The sequence below is a fragment of the Phocoena phocoena genome, chromosome 12 (genome assembly GCF_963924675.1).
Source record: "Phocoena phocoena chromosome 12, mPhoPho1.1, whole genome shotgun sequence".
Lineage (NCBI taxonomy): Eukaryota > Metazoa > Chordata > Mammalia > Artiodactyla > Phocoenidae > Phocoena > Phocoena phocoena.
The window spans coordinates 77,121,781-77,127,666 of record NC_089230.1 but is presented as its reverse complement, the minus strand read 5'-3'; the positions used below and the strand labels follow the sequence as shown (position 1 = coordinate 77,127,666).

General features: G+C 39.2%; 1 pseudogene; it reads left to right on the top strand.

Moving 5' to 3' along the window:
• Positions 1-551: 551 nt before the first annotated feature.
• On the top strand, positions 552-4,923 carry LOC136131905 (transmembrane protein 41B pseudogene; annotated as a pseudogene).
• The last annotated feature ends 963 nt before the right edge of the window (positions 4,924-5,886 follow it).

Below are 5,886 nucleotides of genomic sequence, written 5' to 3'. Positions count from 1 at the left end.
GAACAGAGAATGGAAGTTGTTGGTAGATAAGCAATCCCAAAATCAAGAGAAACAATTCATAAAGAAAAACATGCAGTGGAAATCCGTTTATAAAGTTAAAAAACAGGCAAAGCTAAATAATCAATGTTTAGGAATACATACATAGATGATAAAACTATTTTCAAAAGAAAAGGAATGATTAACACAACCTTCAGTGCAGGAACTACCTCTGGAAGGAAGGGAATGTGATTAAAGAAGAGAACACAGGGGCTTCTATAGTGCTGCTGTTTCCTTTCTTACCTGGAGTGATAGGTACATGGGGATTCATTTTGTTATATATTTAAAGTACATAATAATACTCTTGAATGTATAATGTATTTCCCCCGAAAATATTAACTTTTTAAAAAGATACTGCATTCATAAATAACTACAAGACAGTATGTACAAGACAGTATCAGATAACAAGAAAACTTCTGGAAATTAAAATTTGATTGCCAAATAAAAATTCAATAGAAAAGTTAGACAATAAATCTAAAGAACTCTCCCCGATTCCAATACAAGGAGACTGAAACATGGAAGAAAAGAAGAGAGATTCGAAAGATTATTTCAAGACATTTTACATCCAAGTAAGAATTCCAGAAAGAGAAAACAAAATTGAGGGAAAAATTGTCACAGAAGCACTAATTGATAATTTCCTTGAAGATTAAGTCAGTCTTTAGACCAAAAGGACTCATTCTGCACCCAGGATTAGACACGTCCTGGTAAAATGTCATAGCTCTGAGTATAAAGAAATGATCCAAAAAGCTACCCAGGAGAAAAGACAAGGGAGTGAAAATCAAAGATATTAGCCACCTCATCAGAACACAGGATGTGGAAAGGCAATAGAGGAAGGCCTTCAAAATTCCCAGGGAAAATGATTTTTACCCCAGACTTCTAAAGCCAACATAATGAGGTCAGAGTAAAGACGTTTTCAAACATGCGAGGACCCGGAAGTTTAACTTAAATGCAATCTTTCTTAGGCATGAAAATGTATTTTAAGAAAATAGGAAAGTATACCATCAAAACAAAGAAAGAAGGCCATGCCCCCCCACCCCAAAATAGTCATTCCCAACTCAAGAGAGCAGTGAAGCAAAGTAATGGCCACACTCTAGCTGTCCTAGCGAGTCCTCGTAGAGACGGGAGCCAGGAGACAGAGGGTTGGGATGGAAAGACTCAGGGAAATTTTGAGAATATATAGAATAAATAATATGGATGGGAGTTTGGAAAAACTTGAGGATAAAACAAAGGCACTTGAAGTGCAAAAAGGAAAATCTATTTAACGTGATACGAAGAACATTCTCCATTGAGTGGCAGAGTGGTAATAACTTGTATCCCACAGACAAGGACATGTAATACTGGCTGTTACTTGACTCTACAGTAAACGAACATGCATGTGCGCCTGTGTTGGCTCTGGCCCTCCGGGAAACAGTGGTCAAGGCAGAGTTAGAAGGGCAAGAGATGTTTTGGGTGGAGAAGCCTGTGAAAGACAAAGGGGAGAGGGTGTAGGAGTAGGCACAAAAAGCTTTCAGTGCTCAGTGTAGGTCTGATGCCTGTGAAAGGAAAGGAAAAAAGAAGGAGGCTTGGATAGGAAGAGCCCAGACTATGGTACCACTCAAAACACTCTTAGCCAGCCCCACAGGAAGTTACAAAGCAAACATTGCCCTTTGCATGAGTTTCATGTTGAGCAGCAATGGCCACACCTAGAACCCCACCATGCTCAGTCACTGGCTAGAGTCACCCAGAGAGTGAGGGAGAGCGTGTCCTCTGCTCCAAGAGTTTGGTGGATCTCGAAGGTGCTGCTGTTGACTGTACCTCTTGCTTGAGAAACTCTCTTCAAAGGAGACCTGACTGGCATAGTATACTTCTTCCTATATTGGAAGAACACACTCACCTAGACCTCAAAGGACACCACCGCAAGGCTGTGTCCAATTACTGCATCAGCTCAAAATCCAGGTTTTGTTGTTTGTTTGTTTGTTTGTTTTTCAGTGACACGCCCTCCTTTATATCAGGTCCAGATGTGGTCTAGTTATTTACCAAAAAAACAAAAAAAAGCAGTTGTCTTACCCAATATACTCAGTGGTAGGGGAGGTACAGGATAATCACAATAAAAGCTACCCAATTATCAAATATCTTTGATGACATAAAATACACTTTACATGAAAAACTTCATGAAGTTCACTCATATAGCTTATCTTCTAATTTACGTTTAAATAACATGGTCATGGTGTTAAGTGCCTCTTGGCATCATCAGTGATAACTGAGACTGGTCTTCCTAGTATCCTTGATTTCTTGCCCCTCATAATGGGGGAAGTTATATTCTGCACTGAGCCTTAGGAGAGGAAACAAGGCAGGTTCAGGGACTATGATAATAGATAAACTAGATTGAAAACATTACCCATAAGTAATTATGTATCTTTTTTTTTTTTTTTTGCGATACGTGGGCCTCTCACTGCTGTGGCCTCTCCCATTGTGGAGCACAGGCTCCGGACGCGCAGGCTCAGCGGCCATGGCTCACGGGCCCAGCCGCTGCCATGGCATGTGGGATCTTCCTGGACCGGGGCACGAACCCATGTCCCCTGCATCGGCAGGCGGACTCTCAACCACTGTGCCACCAGGGAAGCCCAGTAATTATGTATCTTAAAAATTATTTAATATGGGGCATATTTTCATGAGATAAAACTTTTATATGATATGTATACTTTAAAAAATGAATCTTAAATTTGAAAAAAAAAAAAAAGTGAGCCTATATTGTACAAATTCCCAGAGCTCATAAGTGTCTCCATTAGCCAATCTAGAAGGCCTCAGTTCTTCTGTCTGCTTGTCCATTTTTCTCACAGGCCTCTGGTTTGGCCTTCCAGGGGTTTCTTTCTTGTCCGTTATCCTCCTTAGACACTTCTGAAGTGAGGCTACATAGCTTTCACAACCTACTTCCCACCAATGCAGGTTTGAAGATTTGCAAGTTGCTTTAGAGGTTAAAAAAAAATCACAGGCTTTTGCAGCCCTGACATGTGGATCATTTGGTAATAACATTCCCTCAAAAACTTACTAGGATTCTAGTCTTTTAGTTTTCAAGGGATGAACTCAGCCAAAGATTTCATCAAAAAATTGCTTCAAGACTTGAGGACTGACATTTCACTTACAACCTCTGTACCCTGCCTAGAGCAGTGGCAGCTACTGGAAGCCAGCTGAGACGTGGGGACAAGGCAACACCCTTAATCTCATCTTCACAGCCAGACTGGTTCCCATAGTCTAACAGGGGTGCTTGAAAATGTTTGTGGCCCTATTCCTATCTCCTGCTAAAACTGACAGTTCTATAATTGCTTGAATTTGTATTACAGAATCAGTTTACTTCTTCAGCCCTGTGAGGCCCCAAATCACCAGAACCCCAGTCATCTGAGATTGCCTCAGGCACCAAGTCCTTCATCAAAGTTGTATTTCCCTCCATTTCTACTTGCAAACCAGCTAGTTCTAGCCTGAGCTCTCCTCTTTGTTGCCAGGCCTTTTAAAAGAGGTCAGAAGCAGCCAACAGACATTTATTTTTTTCCCCACCATTTCTGCTGGAGTTACTGGCTCACTTGGCCCATAATCTACCCATCCAAGTGTCAGAGGTACATTTGCCACTGTTTTGCCACAGCATAAAAAATGTGACCCCCTTTTACATTCTGCAATGTCTGTATCCTTGAAACTATCAAATAAATGCACCTAGTTAAGTTTCTGTTACATACAGTACTCTACTTTCACATACCAAATTTTATTAGTTAGGGTATAGGTTCAGCTGCGTGAAATACAAACCTGAGCTAACATACCTTTAAAAAGATAGAAGATAGTTTCCCTCTCCCATAGAGCAGCAGCAGGATAGAAGAAGGAGGGATAAACAGTACAGCCCCTTCCCTTAAGGACATGTCTTTAGAAGTATCACAAATCATTTTCCCTCACAACTTCCAGGCTGGAACATAATGACGTGGCCATGGTTCAGTGGAAAGAAAGCTGGGAAATGGATGGCCATGTGCCCAGCTAAAAAAAATCCCAGGGTTCTCCTGCTATAGAGAGAGAGAGACTAGAAATCAGGGACAACCAGTCTCCTCTACTACTCTTCCCCAAGTCTTGCCCCCTATTCAACGGAGAATATTCAAACTCATTCTAAGACAGAATTTCCCCCATAATTTTCCCAGTCAAGACTGATGATGAATAAAATCAGCTCCTCTATGTCTTGACTTTCAAGGCTCCTTAATCACACTTCGTTCAAAGCCAAGCTCAAATCTCATCTCTTTCATAAAATCTCAGGCTGCTCCAACCTGATCTCTCCATTCTCTGCACTCTCAGTGAGACAGTTTAGCACTTGATTGTTCTCTACTTTTTTGTATGTGCGTTTTCTCTAAAAAGCTTATTTTGCTCCATATATTTTCTTGCGAGTATTTGCTATTCCGGGCTCCGTATCTCTCAATATACTCTCAGGGTTTCTTTATCCCTTTCCACTAGCCTTATTTCTTATTTGTTTGTGTTCTGGACTCGGTGCCTCACTCTGCTATATGCTCTCCTCTTTAGTCGGGAGGCCGGTTGTATATAAATACCTAACTGAGAAAGCAGTAAAATGGTCACAGTGGGTTGAACGTCACAGAGAACATCTCATTAACTACATTATATTTTTGAGAATAACCCCATTTCTGCCTAATTGGTTTATTCATGTCTCCTGTGATAAACGTGCCATTGAAAGTTCTTTTTACTGGCACTTTTCGAGGTGTTGCATCTCCCTCTTTCGTAGCAATTAAGGCAGGAACACTGTACCAGCTTACAACAGCAGGGGAAGCTGTTTCCTGGAACTCAGTATTTGTTCTAATGATTTTGGCTCTTCTTTCTATTCTGCCAGCAATCTTCCAAAAAAAACTGAAGCAGAAATTTGAGTGAATAATCCTCTGGGTTTTAGTTTTCCCATCATCATCATCATCATTATCATCTCTCAGGATTGGCAGATTTATGCGTTAAAATCACTTCTTCACTAAACGAAACAGGAATTTGTAAAATAAAATTTCCTATCAGGTGGTTAAAATAATGCATTTAAGTGGCAAAGGAGAGAAGAAAGTAAAAATGGAAATTGGTATACCATGAAAAGTGCCGTCCGTAGTTATGATAGACATCTCCTAAATTACTATTCCAAGGCCATAGATAATAAATGTAGCAGCATAATAGGAAATTCTTGACCCAACTGATTAGCCCAATATATTTCATGAACTGGCCAGAAATACTTACCCTTTACTTGATAATTTAATATTTTTCTCTCTATTCCACACTATAACTAAAATAGAACAAATACAAAATTCAAAAGCAAAGATACAATATTGCTGTTCTGACTGTTGTTGGCCTTCTTTCAGAGCATAAACTTGAAAACTAAAGCTCAAAAGAGATTTACATTTTCTTCCTTTTTACCTTTGAGGTAATAGACTTGTTTAGAAGTTGCATCTTAGTGGACTACTGAATTTGGAAAAGATATCAAGTTATATCTATTTAGTGAATTTTATTTTTGTCTTCTTCTGTTCTAGATTATCATGGATTAGTCTGAAATTTAAAATTCTGACCAGTCTGTTTTCATCTGTTTCCTAGCTTTCAAAATATTTCCACTGTGCATATACAGAATGGCAATTACATGATAATTGTATCATATCGGTGTTGCTAATTTATATTCAGATAATATTTTGTTACACAGTACCCCTTTACTATTTCAAAAGGGGATTAAAAAAGCAAACATTCAAAGTATGCAGTTTTTAGATGTTAATTAGATTCCTTTATATTTTGAAACAAAAGCAGTGTCGGTACAACACTTAAGTGGTTGAATATAGTTTATTTGTTCCAATGACTGTAAAATTTACCTCA